Source organism: Danio rerio, chromosome 12, assembly GCF_052040795.2.
Source record: "Danio rerio strain M-AB ecotype USA chromosome 12, GRCz13ab, whole genome shotgun sequence".
In the NCBI taxonomy this organism is placed as follows: domain Eukaryota; kingdom Metazoa; phylum Chordata; class Actinopteri; order Cypriniformes; family Danionidae; genus Danio; species Danio rerio.
The window spans coordinates 25,775,024-25,798,186 of NC_141032.1; the positions used below are offsets into that span (position 1 = coordinate 25,775,024).

The window sequence follows — 23,163 nt, forward strand, 5'->3', positions numbered from 1 at the left end:
TTGAATATCTGGATGAATTGATGTCGTGTTATAAAAAGTGTAAAACATTTAGCAGGTATTTTGCATTCAGGCCAACAACAGTACACTGCTTTCATAAAAAGCATTTATTAAACAGTTAAGAAGTTGATATCCTTGTACATTTTAGACATCATATTGTTTATTATTTAATTTTTTTTTTATGAAAACTATATTCCATGTGAAGCTAGAGCAGGATTACCATAGCAGGTTTACAAGCAAACACGTGTACATGTTTCTGAATCAATCAAGTGGTTTTAATGTAAATTGCAGCGATTGACTTGAATAAAATCATTAAGTGAGTCCCTTATTACCACTGGCAACAGGGTTTTCCCCTGAATGAATCAGTGATTTTGAGCAAATTATTTGAGTGATTGATGCAATGACTCAGCTGTTGTTCACTTACTGGTATAACAGAGAAAGAAAAGGGTGTAGAGAAACTTGTGTAGCATACTTTAGGGGCTTAGAGATGTAATTATTAAATAAATTTAGTACATTTTACACTATGAAATAGCATGCATGATAATTTAGCTAACACGCTAAAGCCAGCCGTAACAGAAAATAAAGTGCTCAGCATAATTGAGTACACCTCATTTTGAAAGTGAATATATTTCTCAGTGAATATAGGCAATGTATTTTGGTGCATTTAAACAAAACAGATTTATTAAACAGGTATATTTATGAAAATAATATTTTAGTCACCAAACATATTTAGAAATTGAAAGATAGTACACCTAAATTCAAGCAAAATACAGCAAAAAAAAAAAATAAATTACAACCTACAAAATTTCAACAAAATGTTTACATTTTTTTGCTTCTCTTGATTTTTCCTTCATTAAAAATTTGTATTTAGTATTTTTCTATTACATAAATTAGGGTGTACTAGTTTTTGGAGTCTTATCATAAATTATTTTGTTAGATAAGCTCCAGATTTGGCTTCAGTACTGACGTATCTATTGTATATGCACAAATATAATATAGTATAGATTACTATTAAAAATATTAATTTAAAAGATAGATTTATGAGGGGTGTACTTATATATGTTGAGCCCTGTAAGTGAAAACGAAAAATAACTATCATTTTGTCTGAAAGTTATAAACCATTTCAATGTGGTGATGTCATTGGCCCGTGAATATTTAAAAAATGTAAAACAAGAAATATGTTGAGACCATTGTTTTTGTTTACATCCCTTAAAATGATCTATATGTTCTAAATAGGTTTACATTGGTTCAGCGACTGAATGGGAGTGAGATTTGTGTATTGGGGACTAGCAATGAAGAGACGCAGCAACCTTAAGTGCTGCAATACTGACTCAAGTTTGAGCCTTTAGTGTCCATGTTAGCACACTTGCCTTCAATTCAAGAAATGCTGGTTTGAATCCTGCTCAGATAAAAGCTAGTAAAAATGGAGAGGCTAGATTGGATTTATATTTAATTGTTGTAAATAGATAAAATTGTTGTACAGAAGAGCAATTTTGAGATAAGCAAAGCATAGTGCAAAATTATTGGTAGTGTGATGCACAAGTCGTGTTTGTAGAAAGTGACTATATAGTTTACCTTGCCAGTTCAAATTCTGGTTGAAATGAAGCAAGTAAAACTGGAGGCATTATCAACACAATATAATCTCAATTCTTTTTGATTTATTGACTTAATTCATACTATTTGTAGGATCTCATTCATATATTTTAGTATGATTTGCTTATCTCCCAATGGGTCGGTGTTAAGGATTAGATTTGGTGGCACACCTCCTTTTAAAAATCATACGTTTATATGAATTAAGTTGCACTTTAAACCAATGCCATATTGTAATAATTCAGAAAATAGACGCCACATCATATTTTTGGCACAGTCAGCGTCCAAATTCCCACCCTTTTTTAAAAGATTCATTCTCATAATGAATAGAGGCTGTTTTTTCATATAGCCAAATTTTAATTATACAGTATACCGCTTCAATTCAACTGCAAATCGTACATCTGTTCAGTTATTCGTAACTGTTGTAACTGCCTAACTGAATCTGACTGTGCCAACTTCTTCTCCTCCTGTCGCCCCATGATAATTCTTCCCCTCCTTCCCGCTTCCTTTATCCAGTGCAAACACCTTGTGGGCCACAGAGCATTTCGTAAGGAGGTGAGGATCAGGGTTGTTTAAAAGACAGGGATGCCTCCCCTTTGACCTTAACCTGTAAAAGGAAGTGGAAGAAATGCTTCGCTTACTCCTCATCCTTACAGAACAGCAGCTGGTAATATTAACACAATAGCGGTGCAGAATAAAAGACAGGAAGGGGGGGAATGAGTGTTTTGTTCTTTGTTGCAATCCTGTAGCTGATTGCAGACTGGACCAGGGTGTCACATGACTTGAGGGATTCGCTCTCTCCGAACCACCACAGCCCCCCTTCCCATCACCCCACCGTGGCCCTCATCAGGTCATGTCAGCTCGAGTTTGTTGCTCCTGTAGTTTTTAATTCTGTCTGATAGCTGGACAAAAGCAGAGTGGAGGAACAGAGGGGGGGAAGAGGGGAATGATGGTGCATTGTGGGTAATAATAAAGAATAAGAAGCATGTAACGGGGGAAAACGAGAAACAAAAGCATTTTGTTAGTATGCTTTTTCTCATAACCCACCATTACTGCATTTTTTTCTCCATTTCTTCCGCTATTTCCCCCATCATCCTTACTCTTGTCTTGACTGAATGGATGTTGGTGCTTGTGGTTTTATTATATATATTTTTTTCTAGTTACCCATTCATATTACAAGACGAATGATGTTTTCCCAAAACCCAGAAACTAGTAAGATCAGATTTCTTGACTCTGGATTCTCTCCAGTTTCTGCTAATAGCAGAATAGCACTTAACTTTGACCTAAGGCCCTCTATGAATGACAGAAGCAAATGAAAAAAGAGAGAGGGGGAGGGAAAAAAACCCCGACCACACCAGCCTACAGCGAGACCATTATGTTTGATGAATCTGGCCACCGGTATGTGCCATTTTGAAGTGTTCTGAAGGGGATGTATGCTTTACATATTAACCGCGAGGTTGGCCAAAAGTCGTTCAGAGCCCAGAAGGAGCTTGTGTGAAGACTGTGGGAGAAACACGAATTGTGAAGTGAATCTACTTGCTCGCTCTCTCTCTCTTTCTCTCGTTCTCTCTTTTTTGCTCAGTTTCACACAGGATAGAAAGAGCTCCCTCTGCTGTGCTTAATGAAGAGCTCTGTCTAAATGTCTCTATTTCTTATTGTGTAAAAAAAGTAATATATTACAGTCTTAAGCCTATCTTAAAACTGAAATATTTGCAATGTGAAAGTATGTGTTATGTTTGTTTAGCTTTTTTAAGGTAAAGATTGATTTAAGATTGTAATATTACTTTTTTACCTAATACCAGGAAAGCTGCCACTTGCACTGTTTGACAGCAAGTTTGCATTTGCATCAAGACTTGTTTCATGTGTTCTAATGTAATGAATGTTTAACATTAAATCACATTATTTGTCAGCTTAAAACGTGCTTTGATATGTAGTTTTCATAGTTTGTCATGTATTATTATTAATACAAACTTCTACAGACACGTTAAAGCAGAGATGCCCAAACTTGGGCCCACCAAAAACAATTCTTTGATTTGGCCCACCATCTCATCTGAAAAGAGAGGGAGAATGAAGGGGATGGTTTAGAGATTGTCATTTGAAATTTTATTGTAATTTTATATTTTGTTTGTTGTTTTATTTTTAAACTACAAAAAGTGAACTGAAATTGAATATAGGAGGAAGGACAATGCAGAGACTTTGGTAAGTGAATCAAGGCAAAGGCAGATTCCGCTTCACTAGTGTATTCAGCATTGAACTTCACGGTGTTATAAACGTGATTGTGTATGTTTTTATTGCAATAAGTTATAATAAAAAATGTTATACTGCACTAGCTAATACGATTCAAAGTAATGTTGTCTATTTACTTATAAATATTATGAAGTGAATTAGGAAATTACCCATGGCCAACTTTAATATAAATTTATTTGGTATATTTATCTTTGGCCCACGACTCAATGATATTTGGTTTTTGGCCATTCATACTAAAAAGTTTGGGCACCCCTGTTTTAAAGGTGAATTTTAACATACCAATATAGTGTGACAAAATCCTCTATTATTCCTTTTTTTTTTTCTATGGAAACTCAATGGTTTTTAAAATAACTTAGTTTGTGTTCAACAGAAAAAATAAACTTGTAAAAATGTGGAAACAATCTTTGAATGTAAGTAAATGGTGAGTGAATTTTGGGTAAATTATCCCCTTAAGATAAACTTGATCTTTTAGTAGTAGTAACAGAGTCAGTTCTGTCATTATTTACTCAACAGACATCCTAAAATATTTTAAACAATAACATAAAAAAAAAAAAAATATATATATATATATATATATATATATATATATATATATATATATATATATATATATATATATATATATATATATATATATATAATGAAAAGTGAGAGATTTATGTCCCTTTATTAAATAATTATCCCAAAAACCTGTTTCAAAATAATCTAGGAAACCTTGAAGGAAAAATGTTTGAGATAAACTCATCTGGTACATATAGCAATTAACTTAATAAACCCACCCTGAGAAATAGACAACAATATTCACCAGAGGTTTTACATAAATGCCTCCGGGAGTTAAAAGAATGAACCAAAGCTATTTTCTGTCACACTTCCAACAATTTGAGAAGAAAATGGACACTTGGATTAACAAGGGATTTTGGCCCAAAAGCTTTGCCATAATGAACTCAGAACACAGCCTCAGGCACTCATAGACAGGCTCACAGTCAGGAGGTCAAGACCCCCAGACCCCTCTAAAAAGGCACTTCAACCGGTAAATGAGCATGCTGTCATTATTCAAGAGCATCACCGGTGTATTAGACAAACTTTCTTTTAGAAAACTCAGTTTGCAGACATACTAAAGACCAAAGTCAAGAGTTAATAATATGTTACATTTTGGTTTGTATTTTACCAAACCTTATTTTATGCCACATTAAATGAGTGTGAACATTTTATTTATTTATTTAACTGTAATATTTATTTATTTATTTATTTATTTATTTATTTATTTATTTATTTATTTATTTATTTATTTATTTATTCATTTATTCATTTATTCATTTATTTATTATTTTTCTCAAAAAGAAAGTATGTTAAATGGCACTGGATAAATTTTGATCAAACTGGATAATTCATCCCAATATGGTAATTTCCTCACCATTTACTCCATTTACATATACTAAACTTGTATTAATTTCTTTCTTCTGTTGAACACAATACAATATATTTTAAAGAATGTTGGAGAAAAACAGCTATTGACATTCATAGTAAGAACAAAAAATACTATATTACTGACATATACCAGTACTATGGTATAGTAGTATTGGTACAGTCAATGACTGCTTTTTCAGTATGTATTACAGATAGAACAAGTGGAATCTGAGTATATAATTGCTAATTTTTGGGTGAACTATCCCTTCATTTTCATTTTTAGCTGAGCTAACACACATTAGCAAATATAACAGACGCCAAGCAGTCTCTCTGTATGAATGAGTAAGGGGTGTTGTGTTTTCTCAGCCCACATCTTCTTCATGACTCCGTCAACTACAGGACAGAGGAGGAAAAGCTAAACCATTTTGATGATATGTGGCGTGCTACTGCTCCTCCAGCCAGTAGCCAGAGTTAACCTGTGCAATTAGAGCATGTTACACTGTCTGAGGAGCCGCTTTGAAGCTGTCGGCACCAGACGCAGATAATAAAGGGCTACACTTTGAACTGGTCAGATGAGCACTGCTTCAATTAAAACTGTCAGGCCTCGACATCTTGTGTCCCATGACATAAAGAGCTTGGCTGCTTCTGTAATTTGTGTTTTTGTCAGACAGTGAGAGCAAGGCCTCACCCGGTGCAGAATGAATCTAGTCGTCGTTGACAGAAGACATGACGAAAGTAGCTTTAGGAAGCAATTTATTCAGCCAACCCAGGTTCATTCTTAAAAGTACCGCTATATACATTTCTGGAAATCCCGAAATACATCAAAGGAGGCATATTTTTTGTGGTTTTTGTCAATCCACCAGACTCCACTGTGTATGCTTTTGAGATCTCAAATTTCTATGGCGAGTGCCATTTGCACCTGCTCTTCATGCGTAAATCCATCAGAGGCACTGTCGACTGACTGTCTGATCGACGGACCGATCCTCCTTACCTAAACCCAACCAATTGTGTTTTTTAAGAGCACAGATTGACCTGCCCACTCATTTTCCTAAACCCAAATGACAGTGTTTTGAAAAGCAATCCAGAAAAAGAAATACTCCCTGATTTTACCATGTTTTCAGATTTTACCACATTCTCACCCTGTTATTTACTTTTTTTATTTTTTACTTTTTTTGCTTTTGTTTTGCTTTATAGAACCGTTCTTCACCAAACTCAAACCTCGTTGTCGCGGTCAGCTCCTCTCTACAGCTTAAGTCTGCAGATATACATGGCGAGCCAACTGGTCAAACTGGTAACATTGGAAAAGCTGTCCATACAGAGGTAAGTGGTCAGCTAATAGCTGGACAATAATTATTGTCTAGAAATTGCAACAGCCATGGGAAAGGAGGAAAGTTTTTGTTAAAAAGTAAAAAAAAACTTGTGGGATAAGTTTGTTAAAACCAAAAAGATAAGCCATGGCAAAGAAGTAGACCGATGTGGTTTTAATAAACAATTACAGAATTTTTTTTCCACCATTCATAGGTTTTAAACTAATGTATTATAAGTTATTATTGAAAATAGTTTAATAGTTACAAAACTAAAAGTTCTTTGATAACAGAAAAAGACTAAATAAATATATCGGTTTTCTGGGCTTTATTGGTGATAATGGTCAGGAATGTTGGACCATTATTAGCTTTTTAGCATATAATTAGAGGACAAACTATAAAAAAATAGATTTGTAGTGCAGCCCACGTTCTGTTGTCATTGATATTTAACTTTAAAGGGCCATGAAACCCCCTCGTTTCAGCAGGGTGCTTTCACACCTCTTCTTTGGAAAAAGTCAGAAAAGTGGGCGTGTCCAGCTCTGTTTAGGGGGGAGTGTCGGAGGAACTAAAGTGGGATGGTGTGGGAGTGTCGATTTGGGCACGCGCGAGTTTCAGAGTCAAAATACACACACACACACACACACACATACATACATACAGGAGAATGTGATGGTGTTTAACCTACATGGACATCTGTAGTCGAATTATTAGCCAAATTATTAAATGGTGGACTTTAACTGCAGTTTGGCTCTTTCATTCAGGGAATTCATTCATGCCCCTCGCGACACACGAGATATTTGATTCGAGGAGCTGCTCTAAGCGTGTATTTTTCATGCAATGTTTTATACCGCACGGCGAATGAGAGAAAAAAACCCTCCGCATTTCCCAGAAACTTAGATGCACACGACAGGTAGTGTCAGAAAGCCGCGCGTGTTATTCCGGTCACTAAATGCGGTAAAAACCCTACACGAGGTTAAAGTTTGGTTGTGGTGCTAACGTGTTTACACTCTGTGCAATAGTTTGTTAGATACGAACAAACTGAATAAACAAAGAGCACTGGTCGCTCACTTACCAAATCTGTAGAGACAGGACAATCACCAGCAACTAGAGCCGCGTCTTTATGAAGAGAATACTACAAATGATTCCAGATCTCAGCGTTTGCAGATGAGAACAGCTCTCAGGTAAACAATAATCCTCCTTAGACACGTAAGTTATTGTTGTCGCGTACACTGTAATCCACACGTGAGTCTGAGCTCTCACAGAGAGAAAATGAAAACGAAACTTAACTGCAGCAAACTATAAAAGCAACACTTCACGCTTGTTTTGCCAACACAACGTGGCGTCTCTGTCCTGAAAACACGGTGATAGTAATGAATATTAATGAAGTTGCACAATAGAGTGCGCTGATTGGTTTGACCCAAGCCTTACTCATGCATTAATGCATCACACTGTAAGACGTAATAAGACTCACTCTGGCACAGACGCCCAGTCTGCACGCTGGAATACACACTATTATGTCATGACCGTGACGCAGCTTCAAAAATTCGTTTCAAACAGGAAGTACGAATTTGCTTAAAATAACGCAAAAACAACCAATTTACACTTTTTAGTGAAATATAGGTGTCCTAATAGTGTTTTTAGCAGTGTGGGACACATATACGACTGTCAACAGCTCAAAAAATGTGTTTTGGTGTTTCGTGACCCTTTAAATGGTAGAATGGTCCAATGATGAACAAAAGCAAGTGATGCATCAAAGTTTGATTTAAAAAATCTTGAATGGTTATGAAAATCTTTATTATCCTTAAAATAAATTCAAAAAAATATTAATGATATGATGTAGTTCTGGAAACTTCCTACTTCTCTGTTTATCCATTTGACTTTACAGCGAATTTCTTTGACCGCTCCCTGTCGTTTTAAAGAATATCACTACGGCGAACGTGTCAAGTATAAAAGCCTCATCGATTTTGTGAGGTGCACAGTCAGCGTAGGTCTGTGACGCGGCACCAGGTGTAAGTATAAATCAGCCTTTAGAATCCTGTATATTCTTTTTGTCTTACAGGTCTAGAATAAACCGCTTCACTAAACCTCTCAAATAAACCATCACAAATGTATATCAATCCTAAAATCTATTTTGCACAAAGAAACAACCTCATCTTTCACCACAAACTCTGTGAAAATCACTTTTTTTCCCTTGTCAGTGTTTCATCAATCACTCCTATTTTTTACGTTTTTGCAAGACAGCATTCATAAAAAGTAATGCAGCAAATTCTTATTGTGAGTGTATTTTTAAGTGGTGGGGGTGGAGTCTGCAAATACAAAGCATAAATTATAAATTACATAAAATATAAATGTATTTCACCTTTTCTATTAACATATTAAAAATTTCAAAGACTTAAGATGAGCTGGTGACTGTTGAAACATGTCACTGCCTTGTGAAAAGAGCACATGTAAGATTTTTGGGATGTCATAGCAACAAAGTTCATATAAGTTTATGCAGGAACATTGCAAACATATCAGACAGTTTTTTGTTTTTTATGATTTAGTTTTCCTTTATGTTTGCCTATAAATTGTTGGAGCAGAGGCCAAAGTCTCATAATGTAAAAAGCAAACACATAAATCACAAAATCATCTTAGGGTTTATATTGTTTGCTTACGTTTGTGCTATTTAAACATGTTTACTGATAACAGACTGGCCCTATGTACTTCTGTTGTAAAAGCATTCATATACGTCTGATTTAAAGGTATAGTTCACTCTAAAATAAAATTTATTTTATCATTTATTTTCCTTCATTTGATCTAAACCTGTTAGATTTTTTTTTTTTTTAGATTTTTTGAATTTTTCTTCTATTAAACACAAAGGAAGATACTTTAAGAAACTGTCCAACGTGTTTGTTTGTCCTGCTATGGAAGTCAATGGTTGCAGGTTTTCAACTTTTTTTAACAGAATAAAAAAAATCATAAAGGTTTGGAAACACTTGAGGGATAGGAAACATTGAGTAAATGTTTTTACAATTTTTTAGGTGAACTATCCCTTTAAGGAAATGATGAATGGTGCTAATTCAGTTTAACATCTACTGAACCAAGTAGGGCTGCACAATATGTAAATACATCATCGATATCGCAATGTGCTTAATAGTCACATTGCGAAGATATGCAATTTGGGAAATATTTAATTGCGTTTTTTTGACAGATATTGTGCTTGCAATTTAATTTGTAGTCAAGCTTCAGCTCAATAATCTGTAAGACATGACAACAATTCTGTGACAGCTCTTAAGTTACCTGTTTTTGTTCAGTATCTGTGACTTTGAAACCAAAATATTCCCATAATACCAATGCTGTTTTTCTTTGATATTAATTTGTCTTTTAATTTTTCTAAAGCGGCAGAGGCCATCATCTCACTTATCCACACTTTCCTGTTTGTTTGTTTTATTGTGGGCTTTCCACATAGTTTGGTTGCACAATTCTGATTGGCCAGAACGAAAGTGTGCTCACTCAATTGGCTAGTAAGACTGTCACACACAGACAGCAGTCATACATTTCCTCTGGGCGGTGGAAATTAAATAAGGGCGCACTCACACTATGCTATTTGAACCTTGCCCAGGCGCTTTTTCCGGTTCGTTTGAGAAGTGTGGGTGCTCTGAATCAGGCTCAGGCGTGGTTCAGTTGGCCGGCCCTGGCCCAGTTGGAAGAGGTGTGCCAGAGCGCGGTTCACTTGGGCTTTGGCGCGGTACGCTTGTAGTGTGAGTGCAAAGCGTGCCTGAGCCCAAAACTAAAGACGAGACATGATTTTTAATGAGTGTTTCATATGGATTTATTATTCATAGTTTATTAAAGACGCAAACCCCTCACTTCATGATAGCTGCACCTTCAGCAAACCTCTTAATACCTGCAGTAATAATAATAATAATAATAATAATAATAATAATAATAATAATAATAATTTGTTAACGTCAAAAGTGACTAATCTGTTCGGCAAATTATTTGACTGTCACTGTATTCCAAACCACTGAAATTATATAACTAAAGCAATCTCCACTGTGCTGAGCGAGAGCGCTTCTCTTCTGTTAAACTGAACAGTCGCATCATCTACGACGTAAGCGTGCTCTGGCTTGGACACAATGTGAGTGCATTCAGGGTAGAGGGGTAGGGGGGACAAGCGTGCTTCGGCACGGTACAAGGTAACTGTACATAGTGTGAGTACTCCTAATAATATATATTTCATATCGCAGCCTCTTGCGATTAGCACAGCCGATTAATCGATTTACCGCACAGCCCTAGTCTGAATTTGACCAGGAGCATATGGTATTTAATTACTGCATTTATACATTAAATTTATATGAGGTTTTGTCACTTAGAACTTTGGTCTTATTTCTGGTCCAAAGATCTACATTTCAAAGCGAAAACAAGATTATCTTACTTAACCCACTGGCACACAATTTTACTTGTTTTAAGCACTGTAAAAATGCTGGGTTACACACAGTTCCTTCCTGTTGTCCCAACACAAATAGATTACATGAAATTGTTTTTACAAATTTAGGTGGATTGAACATAAAACAATTAAGTTGTTCCCCAAAAAATGTAAGAATTGTGTAATTTCAGCTCATTTTAAGTAGTTTGAACAAACAGCAAAAGTAATCCTTTTGAGTAAGGAAAAACTCTTAATATAGACATATTTCTAGACTTACGAAACAATATTTTTACTTAATCCAAGTTTTTTTTAAATATTTGGATTAAAAACGAAACAAAGTAGTTTAAGATAATCATGTTTTTTATTGTGATTTACTTAATTTCTGTTCCTTACTACTGTTAGACTCCTTAGAAAACTGTCACATAGTGCTACTCAACTATCTTGTATAAGTATTCATATCGCAGTATTTATCGTAGAACAATAACATATCTTAATATCAATTTTTTTTCAATATCCTGCAGCCTTAGAACCTATTTCTTTAAAAAAACTAATTTCAGTCAAAGTGCCATCTCTTCTTCCTTTTTGTCTCATATAGTGCTGTTAACACAATCTTCCCCTCCAGGAGTGACATCTTCAGTCTCATTGATCCAGTCCAGTTGAGTTGAGCCAGTGTCTTATCAATAATTACTGTAGGATGTGAACATGGTGAAGTGTTGTCATATAACCCCCCGTGAACACAGACGCACACACACCTGGCCGGCTCTAATAATAATGAGGGGATGGAGACACAGACATTGACTCATGGATAAAACTCTCTATACCTTCATCGACTTTGTGAACCTGTATATGTGTGTAATTGATTTGGCCAGGAGTTCTAGAGAGGAAGCAGCACCAAAATCTATATCCATAAACCTGACTCTGTTTAGAGGAACAGTGGCTGTCTCCATCTGTTTGGCGTGCTGTAATGTTTGGTTTTAAAGTTTCAAATCAAACATTATTAAATTTCTAAATATTTTTGAAACAATATCAGACAGTATATTTGATACACTATACAAATGCTGGGTTGTTTAGGCCCAAAATTGGGTACAAAATGGACAAATCAAAACAACAGACATTTATAACTTAATCCTTATGAACTCTTGGGGATGTTTTCATTCACTCTGGGGCGATTTTGAGTCCTAATTTGGCCACAACTTTCGCTGTGTTTCAGAAAATTGAATGATTTTTGTTAACTAATCTTATTTTGACACATATTTTGGGAAAACGCTTTGAAAATGTTAAAAAAGTTAACAATACAAAAGCAAATTTACTACCCTTTTCGTTATTTTGGGGGCTGTTTTTGATTGCAAAGCAATTATGTATTCTTGATTGTTGGTTGTTTTTCCTGTTGGGAAGAGGTACAATTTTGTGTGTGTGTGTGTGTGTGTGTGTGTGTGTGTGTGTGTGTGTGTGTGTGTGTGTGTGTGTGTGTGTGTGTGTGTGTGTGTGTGTGTGTGTGTGTGTGTAAATTTAAGATTATCACATTTAAAAGATGTTTATTTGTAAAACAAATAGTGTTTTTAATTTTTACTGTTGATCATCAGGTGCTGTGCAAAAAAAAAAAAAAGCTTAGTTTCTGATTAAAAATGATATGGTTTTATGGAGTATAGTGTGTGTGCATGTGTGAGACATTTGCACACGTACTGTACCTTGATATGTTTGAGAAGATAAAAAAACAGCTCAGTTCTCAGAACATACAGTAGTAAACATAGTTTTATTGACACACATATAATTTGTCGTTTTACTTAATAGAACTCCATATAAAAGTCGGAAACTTTTTTTTTTTTCCACAGGCCTTAATGGTTGATGCTGTCAACTGATGATCAACAGTAAAAAAAAAAAAAAATCAGTTTAACCTCTTCAGGAACAGGAAAAACACCAACAATCCAGAACGCATGATTATTTTGTGTCATGGCAATTAAAACACGTAGTTGTAACGGAAGTCAATGGGGCAAAAACAGCCCCCAACATAACGGTAAAGTGTGAACTGGATACGCAGCCAGCCGGAACTGCGATATGCGTATAAATATAGCAGCATTTTTTTTTTTTTTGACACTGTACAACAGTAATATTTTTTACACTACTGTGATGGTTGGGTTTAGGGTTGGGGTGGGGGTAGGTGTTAAAAAATACAATTTATTGGGTCATTTAATAGATGACATAAATGATACTCCGTACAACTACTATTTTTTACATTACTGTGACAGTTGGGTTTCGGGTTAGGGTAGGGGTAGAAGTTAATAAAATACAATAAATGGGAAATTGAATAAATAATATAAATAATTCTCGTTACCTTCCGGCCACAACCATATCCGTTCTAGCAACAACCCAACATGACAAAGGTAATTTGAACAGTACATAAGGGTTTATACTTTTGGAAGAGAATAGAGACATTTCATAAGCAAATGCAATAGCACATTGGGTCCCACTTTATATTAAGTGTCCTTAATTAATATGTACTTAAACAGGAACTAATAGTTTGTTACAATGTACTTATTGTGTAAATACATGTATTTACTGTGTACTTATGCTTGATTTAATACCTGTATGTAATTACATCTGTAACTAACTTCTGTAATTACATTTGTAAATACACTGCTGACCATCCCCTACACCTTAACCCACACTTAAACCTACCCATTCCACCAAACCTGTGCATAACCCAACCCCTATCCCAACTCAAGAGCACCACAAGTGTTCTCAAATACATTATGATCACAGTAAGTACATTGCATTTATTTTTTGATGCAACTAGTAGTTAAGGACACTTAACATAAAGTGGGACCTCACATTGTAAAAATTATATTTTTAAGAAAATAGAACTATTATTTGTTTCCTTGTGATTGTGAATGCGGCATTTGCACACAGACTTTTAATTTTCAGTAAGCCAGCTCAAGCATTTCCCATGAACCGTCATGTCATTACACAATCGCTGTGTTTAAGCAGTGACCTTCACTGTCTGACTGATATTTGATTTAAAGTGGGTCTCAGACCGGACAAGACGCACTAAATTGAATTCCATCGTTCTGCGCCATGTCTTTAAAATATGCAAATTTATTTTACCCCAGTATTTTCAATGGAATTTCCTGCTATTCCTGATTTTCAGCTGCTCCTGATGGCGCTTGCATCTTTTATCTCATTTAACTCTTGAACAACTAATTAATTGCTTAAATCAATTTAACCAATTATACTTCAATTACATTAAAACATCGATGCTGTAAAAGGAACCTTTTAAACTGAAAACATCAACCTTTCACTGAAAGTTTATTGGTTTTTAATAAACACTTGCTATGCATGTTGCCCATTTACTATCTGAATTCAATTGTTTCTGCTTAATTTTTTACAGTTTAGTCAAATTTTAGTGTTATGAGAATTTCATATATTAAAAGATTGCTTACATTTGTTAATTTTAATATATTATAATTAATAAGTGTGTAACTTAAAGATTATCTTGTTAAAACGATGTTTTTTTGTAAAACAACACACACAAAAAAAAAACTAGGAAAAGTATTTTTGAAGATGTGAGGTCATTACAGTGTTTATTAATTATGTTTAAACATTTATTGCAAAAATTAAAGCTTGATTTTGTTTATATATTGTCATAAAATCGAACACAAATGAGGAAAAAAAAACTTCTTTTGTCTTCACCTCCACATCAAATTACATTACAGTGATTTTCTTAAAGTCATAGTATTTAATCTATTGTTTCAAACATATAAATGTGAAAATAAGATGCCACATTATGGGGGAAATAAAGTTTTATTAGCCTTTAATGAAAATGTATCAATTAAACAGTACTTATTATCAACCAGTACTTATTAAAATGTTATTTATTAGAATTATGGTTATAAATATATTTGTTGTATGCAAACTATTGTCTCACTGCACAAGATTTAGTGATTGATTTTATAAATCATGATCAAAATCAAAATCTACAATAGTCATTGTTTTTCAGGATAGAAAACAAGAACTGTGTATTTTTGTACTACACTTGAAACCCCTTTTGTCTTTTGACCCATTTACAAAAAACAGTGCCATGTGTGCCTGTCATTATTGAGAGTGCATGATGAATAGAGCAGCATATGGCATTGACTGATGTTGCCGTGTCGATACGGTGCGCTCGCTTGCTGATATGTAACCAGTCAGATAAAGTCATGTGTGGAGATACCTTATCTCTCACTGTGGACCAAATCAATAGACTGTCTCTACCTCTTCGCCGCTCTGTCCCTCATTTTCCTATGTCCCCATCCCCATTTTACCTTACAACACATTGTCTCTCTCTACTTATTGTTTTATTTCTCAGTTTTTTCTTTTGGATTATTGAATGTTGAATCATTACATATTTGCCATTTTTTTGCAACTACAACCTCAGTATTTGTAAGAGTATCGGTTTACTTATTTACAGCGGACAAACTTTTTCCAGCTCTAGTTCCCATGTCTACTCCCCATCATTTCATACCCTTTGTGTAATGTGAGATGACTTGCTGAAATTATGGAGAAAAATTATATTATAATTACCCTTCAGCATTATAATGGATTATTTCTCTATAAAAAAAAACATGCAGCGATCGGCTTCTGTGCTTCACGTTTGTGGGATCCATATCACACACTCTTTTGTGCCTCCCCTTTAAAGTAATGAAGCATGCGATGAGTGACACTTCATTACTGCGTAAAAACCCAGTGATCATTTCTTTTGTCCTGTATGGAAACAGAGCACTTTCCCTTCGGTTGAACTCAGTGTCACTGGATGGAAGTGTTTGCTATTGACCTCCCGGCCTATTTGATCTGGAGGGAGACTGAGCTAGGAGTTTGAAAAGGTGATGATGGAGGACAGAAATTACGTGAGACAGGGTTTTGGAGTGGTTCAGTAAACTGTACTCTAGTTGTTTTTAACAGTGGTTATACAATTTTGGTAACACTTTTGAATATGCCTCTACAAGTACAGCCATAATAGATTCACTGTCTCATCTCTGATTTCTAGGTATGTGGCATAGGTAATATAAAACATTCTTCAGAAACAGCTTTATTTGTTTATTTGTAACTACTGGAATTACCCCTCGAAATAAAAGCTCAGTTTTTACCTTATTTGGAATGATCATAAATATTAATGAGCTCTGCTCTGACGCTCCTTAGCTTGTCTGTACCTACTCACTGTTTTTCTCTTTGTCTCTCTCACACGCATGCACACACACACACACACACACACACACACACACACACACACACACACACACACACACACACACACACACACACACACAGAGAGAGAGAGAGAGACGGACGGACAGACAGACAGACACAGGGCCCCATAATACACCCTGCGCAATAAGGTGCAAGATGTGTTTGGCCGATTTGTTGTTATTTTCAGACCAGCACAACCCTAATTTTTACATTTTGTTGCTTGTTTTTTATATAGCAAATCCATTTGCACCACTTTGTGGACTCATGAGTGTGCCTGTCTAAAAAGGAAGTGTGTTGTTGGGGCGTTGCTGTTTTGAAGAACTGAAATAGATATTTTTTTCAGTTTATTTATGACAGTTTGCATTTGTATAATGTAATTATCATTAGCAGTATGCAGTATTAGCAGTACTGAATAAATGTATAACTTGTACATCCTGCATTTTGTATTATCAAATATATATATTTATATATATACATACATACACACACTCACACACACACACAAACACAAGAACACACAGATGAAGTTGAAGAGTTATTAGCCTCCCTGAATTATTCGCCCTTGTTTATTTTTCCCCAATTTCTGAGATTTTTTTCAAGACAGTTCTAAAGAGAATAGTTTTAATAACTAATTTCTAATAACTGATTTATTTTATCTTTGCCATGATCATCATTTCTTGTCGGCTTAGTCCCTTTATTAATCCGGGGTTGCCACAGCGGAATGAACCGCCAACTTATCCAGCAAGTTTTTTACGCAGCTGATGCACTTCCAGCCGCAACAGATCTATGAGAAACATCTTTGCCATGATGACAGTAAATAATATTTGACTAGATATTTTTAAGACACTTCTATACAGCTTTAAGTGACATTTAAAGGCTTAAATAGGTTTAGGTTAACTAGGCAGGTTAGGGTAATTAGGCAAGTTATTGTATAATGATGGTTTGTTCTGTCAACTATCAAAGAAATTAGCTTAAAGGGGCCTTAAAATGCGTTTTAAAAAATTTAAAACTGCTTTTATTCTAGCAGAAATAAAACTAATAAGACTTTCTCCGGAAGAAAAAATATTATCAGACATAATGTGAAAATTTACTTGCTCTGTTAAACATCATTTGGTACATATATAAAAAAGGAATATATAAGCGTTTTAGTCGCCCTGCCTCTTTCATTATCAAAATAAGAGTCACTTGTTTAATACAAGTTTAGATATACTTAAAAATAAGGGGGAAAATATTGTTTTAATCTTACTAGGAAATGTTTTAATCAAATGCTATTAATCCTTTGTACTTTGTCTGTTGCTAATGCAGTAATTATATAATTTGTACCTTAAACATGATTGCATGTTTGTCTCACAATCACAAAATAAGACACTTTCTACATTAATAAACTGTATATGTAGAATTTTGCATAAAAACGATAAAATTGGTTAACTGAAATTCTGCTCTGAGGCATATTAATTTTTATACAGTGCAAAGCATTCAAATAAATTCCTTAATGCACAACAAAAACATTTGTGATGTTGTTTCAAGTAGACTAAGTAGCAGACTATCAATACACACCATCAAAAAAAGACAACTTATGTTTCTTTATCAAGATACAATATATGTTTTATTTTTCCCCAGAGTTTATGTGAAATTTAAACTATTTACCACGCAGACCATTTGTGACATATTTTAGTTTCTTTAAATCAGTGGTCTCAAACTCAATTCCTGGGAGGCCGCAGCTCTACATAGTTTAGCTCCAACCATCTCCAATTCACATCTGCTTAATAGTCTTTAGTAGTCTTGAACACCTTGATTAGTTGGATCAGCTGTGTTTTGATTAGGACTGGAGCAAATCTTTGCAGAGATGCTGCCCTCAAGGGATCGTGTTTGAGACCTGCTTTAAATGGTCTTGTCTCTTTATCTGCAAATTAACTGCTCCCAATCCTTCTAGAAAAGGACAGATATTTTTAAACCCATGATTTAGATAATCTATTTTGATGTGTGTCTATCATGCTCACAAAAGTTTGTTTTCTGCAATTGTTTTAAAGCCTTGTCAGTTTAAACCCCTGATAAACTATATTCTAGTCACTAAACAATTAAACCACACATAGAAAGGCAACTGTCCAACAGCTCGTCATGTGAGGATCAAATTAATGTTCTCTTTAGCATCTTATTGTACATAAACTGTCAAATACACACAAGGTTATATCAAAAACCCACACTTCACATAAACACAGTTATGTATGCATGTAAACAGCTAGGAAAGGAATAGTTTGGCTTGTCTGAAACGCGTAGTCCAAATTGTCATCAAAATGTTTTAGTTAAATGACCTAGAGATCTGTTTGATATGACTGTGTATCTAAACACATCCATCTTGAGCAACAGGGTTTGTTATTGTTTGTTGTGTGTATGGTCTGAGGATAGGTCATTTATTATGTAGGAAAAAGTGCTATAGTGGTTTCCCGTGTTTCAACAATTCCATTCTTATTATTTATATTTGCGCTAGTTGTGGGGGTTATGTTGCAGTTGCAGTGTTTGTGTTTATATTCCTTTACTTTTCTTTGTTTATTCCTGTTAACCCCTTATTAGTTTCCATGGTTTCTGATTAGTTACACCTGTTTCTTTTTTAGTTATCTTGTTCGCTTCTGTGTATATCACTCCCTGTTTGAAATGAATGATCTAAGATGATTAGGCAGATCCTGGATCTTTTAATCTTGATAAGTGATCTCTAGCTATTTTGGTTCTTCAAAGTTCACGAATCAGATTAAATTGTCTGGATGAACTGATCTTAGATTGCTGCGTGTGCTGTGAAGGACAGATCTATCAATCTTCGAAATCATGATCAGCAATGCAACGATAGGCTGACGGCACAGCTGCATATTGACATCACCAGATTAATGTTCAATTATCCATGTACTAAAGCGATTGTACACGTTTGTTTTTAAAAAGTTCATGTCAATAAATTTTCATTTTGGCAGTCTTTCTACTTTTATTTCAGAGTGCAGATTGCACAAGTTTTATTTATATATATATATATATATATATATATATATATATATATATATATATATATATATATATATATATATATATATATATATATATATATATACCAGAACTGTTGCTATGACTACAATTCTCGGATGAGTTTTGAAGAACAAAATGATCCTTAATCGTGTCAAATCGTCAATAACCAAATCCAGCTAACCAAGTAATCCACGTACGAAAAACAGGCCCCTCGTTACATTGGTACAGTATATGTGCAATGTGTTGATTAAAGTACTGAGATTCCCATTAATCCAGTAATTGGCAATTTTGTTTTTTGAACACCAGGATGAAATCTTCACATAAATTTCACATAAACTCAGTCAGTTTCGTATGACTGTAAACGACTAGGAAATGAATAGTTTGGCTTCAAATGTCTGAAATGCTTAGTCCAAGTTATCATCAAAATTATTTAGGTAAATGACCTAGAGATCTGTTTGACATGATTAGCCGCGTTTCCACTATCACGCCTAAATCGAGCAAGCCAGGGCGAGCCAAGGCCAGTCGCGTTTTCACTGTCACTTCTGGCCAAAGCAGGGCTTTCTCGGGGCCAGCAGCCGGCCTTTTTTGGACTGCCGGATACCTTGGGCCAAAGAGGGCCAGCTGGGGCTTCGGGGTGGAGTGACAGGAGAGGTGGACACTAGTTTTCGATCGCACATGAGTACATGCGCCAAACAAATAAACAAACAAATAAATAAGGGAAATAAAACATCTAGCCTTATAGGCTGGGGTCTTTTTGCGTTTGATCCCCCTTATGTTTTCCATTTAAATGTAAGGCTGCTCGCAGGGGGGGCCCGCGCGATAAGGGCCCGTCTGCTACGCCACTGTGGATAGTGCAGGTACTGCGCTGGCGAGACCTCTCGATCTTCGATGCCAGCATACGGTCGGCGAGTAAATGAATATGATGAGTGGGAACACACAGGCCTGTGCATATAGACATATAATGTCATGCTGTACAGTAACGTGTCATTTGTTTGCTTGGGTTGTCTTCATTTTAATGGTTTAGTGATAATTTAATGGTGTGCATTATCTGCCTGATTCCCGCTGAAGTGGGTGGGTTGTGTGACGTTTGATTCGGGGGACGTTCTGGGGGTGGGGTTTAGGTGACGCGCTGCGAGCTACTAGCCAGTGGAAATGCGGCTGTTGTGTTTCTTAACACCAGGATCCAGGTTGAGCAGTAGCATTTGTTATTGTTTGTTGTCTGTAATAATTTATTTATTATTTATTAAGTAGGGAAAAGTGCTATAGTGGTTCCCGTTTTTCAACAATTCCATTCTTATTATTTATAGTTGTCGGGGTTATTTTGCAGTATGTTTTAATGTGTTATTGTTCATATTCCTTTAGTTTTCTTTGTTTCTTTCTGTTAACCCCTTATTAGTTTCTGATTAGTTATGTATGTGTTTCATGTAGTTATCTCGTTTACTTCTGTATATACGCTCCCTGTTTTGTTTAGTTTTACCAGAAAAACCAGCGAGATTAATATAATATTGAATTACATTTGTTTGATGAGTATCATTTGACAAAAAGTATGATATAACAAAACATGGGATTTCTTTGGTGTAGGCCTCATCCGTAGCTTTAATCGAAAGTTTGTTGATCCAGCTATGGCTGCCGAGGATGGAGGCAGGGTCGGAGCTTACCCCCCTGGACAGAGCCCTCCTGGTGGTGGTGGGGAGGATGGTGGGTGAATGTCCGTATCAGTATCTGCAACCAAATGAATGAAGTAAATGGACCGCTTATATATTCCTTGAGTATCATGGCTATTGGTTGGAACTGATTGTGATTAGTGACGTGACATTATGTCTTCCTGGTAGAACTAGCACTAGAAGCTACATTTCTGGTTACATTGGTATATGTGCTATGTGTTGGTTGCAGATTCCCATTTATCCAGAAATCAGCAGTTTTGTTTTTTGAACACTTGGGATGGAATTTCTAAATCAGTTGCAAAATAAAATGCCAAATTGTGATATTCAGTGAGTAAATCAAATTGTGAGTTAAGTTTTTGAGTGTAAGCTTAATTAAAAACTTGTTTTAGACTGGACCTCTTTTGTGGTTTCATGCTTTTATTATTGTCAGCATATGCCACCATCGATTGTCTTGAAGTCATTTGAAACATTTATCTGACTTCTGCCACACACTGCCTGATTATAAGATGTTTTTGGTGTGTGTGTGCGCCCTTATGTATGGATCTTATCTGTATTATATAGCACTGTGTATCTCTTCTCCCCTCCCCATAATCGATTGATAGCTCTTGTAAATTCCTCTTGTGTGATTGCAGTAAGACAAACAAGGGTGTGTGTTCAAGCTCAACAATAAAACATTCTTCTTTGACTGTTTCCTCAATCTCAACTGGCATCAGGCTAAGGCTTAATTAGCACTATAAAGACAAGTTAAAGGGATCATATCACATTTTTAACCAAAAATTATATATGATTGTTTGACGATTCTATAGACCTAATTAATTTCATATATGTACGATCTTTAGTTTTCATTATTACTACATTTATTATTATTTAATTAAATTTTTACATAAGCCTTTTAATTCCACGTTATATCGAATATTTGCTTTTCAGGGTATAGCAGTGCAATAATTTAGTGCAATAACACATCCTTAAGTCTGAGTTTTTCAATTTAAAAGTAAATCAGGTTTAAATGGCAAGAGTTCATGTGGGGGCAAAAGTAACACTGTTATTTATGTATTTATTGCTAATATTCATACTTTTCACTTCCACTTTAGAGCTTGTGGTGTTTGGGTTCAGATGTTTTATAAAATGAATGCTCATTCCCAATAATAATAAAAAATATTTAAAATTAAATTTAAAATTTGTAACATTGTGCATTGGTGGATTGCTTTCCAAACATTTGATGGAACTGAAATTTGAAATAAAAATGCAGTTTAATTTTTTTTTTTTTTTTTTTGCCAAAGTAAAAGACAATATATGTTTGCAGTTAACATTTTATATGGTCAAAATCAGATATATTTAAAATGAACAAGCCAGTAAATCTAGCAAATACTGTATGGTTGTTACTTTTGAGCCACCAGTGTGATACTTTTGTGCCTACTGATGGGGTCAAAAGTGCAAGTGAAGTTATATTGAAATTGTTCTACTATTATACAAAAGAACACCTCATTTTTATAGACCACTCTTGTAATGTAGTTGCCACAGAAAAAAAAAATAAAAATCTTTAAAAAAATGTTATCTTTTAAAGTTGGGTTTTTATGAAAAATGGTACTTTCGTGCCAGCACTACCCTACTTTCAACAGCACTTCTGGTGCTATTGAGGTGGGATATTGATGGTTAGGGATAGGTTTGATGCACTGTAAAACATTTTAAGCTTGTTCAAAAAAAAGTAATCTTATTTTTCTTTAGCTTTTTCTTGTTCACACAAGGTTTGAAAATATTAGCTGCATTGACCAAAAATTATAAAAAAAAAAAAAATAATAAAAACATTGAGGTGGGTTAACTTAGGATTATTAGTTTTCTGGAGACGTGAACTACTCTAACAAAATTTAAGTTGTGCAAATTGAATTTTTTTTGTCTGCAGAAATGGATTGCCTGAAGTTGAGTAAATAAAAAAAAAAACAAAATCCTTATTTATGTATATGTACTCAACTTTTGAAAACATCAGTTGCACTGACCTAAAATGTCTGAAGTTGTGTGTAAAAACAACTCTTTTGGAAATGGGTACTGAAAAATAGTACATTATTAGAACAAACAAACATAGTTTAATTAAAAAATCAGGAAGGCATGCTTCACATGTAAGCATTGCAAAGCATTTTTTCTTGTTTGTCCCGCCATGTTTTGATTTTGTCTTGTTTACCGTTATTGTTGTTTTACCTCCTGTCCTGTTTCTGATTCTGTGTCTAAAAAATGTTCTGTTAACATTAGTTTCTGATTTAGTTTTTTTTAAGAACTATGTTTGTCTGTTCTGATAATGTATTATTTTAAAGTAACAATTTCC

At 34.8% G+C, this 23,163-nt stretch overlaps 1 long non-coding RNA gene across 5 annotated transcripts in view; it reads left to right on the forward strand.

Annotated features, from left to right (window-relative positions):
• LOC147834466 (uncharacterized) overlaps positions 1–23,163 on the forward strand; it is a 171,341-nt gene that overhangs the window by 62,086 nt on the left and 86,092 nt on the right. For all 5 annotated transcript variants that reach the window (XR_015504131.1, XR_015504133.1, XR_015504132.1 and 2 more), the window contains exon 4: positions 6,436–6,561. This is a non-coding gene — a long non-coding RNA (uncharacterized LOC147834466). The remainder of the gene's footprint in view (positions 1–6,435; positions 6,562–23,163) is intronic.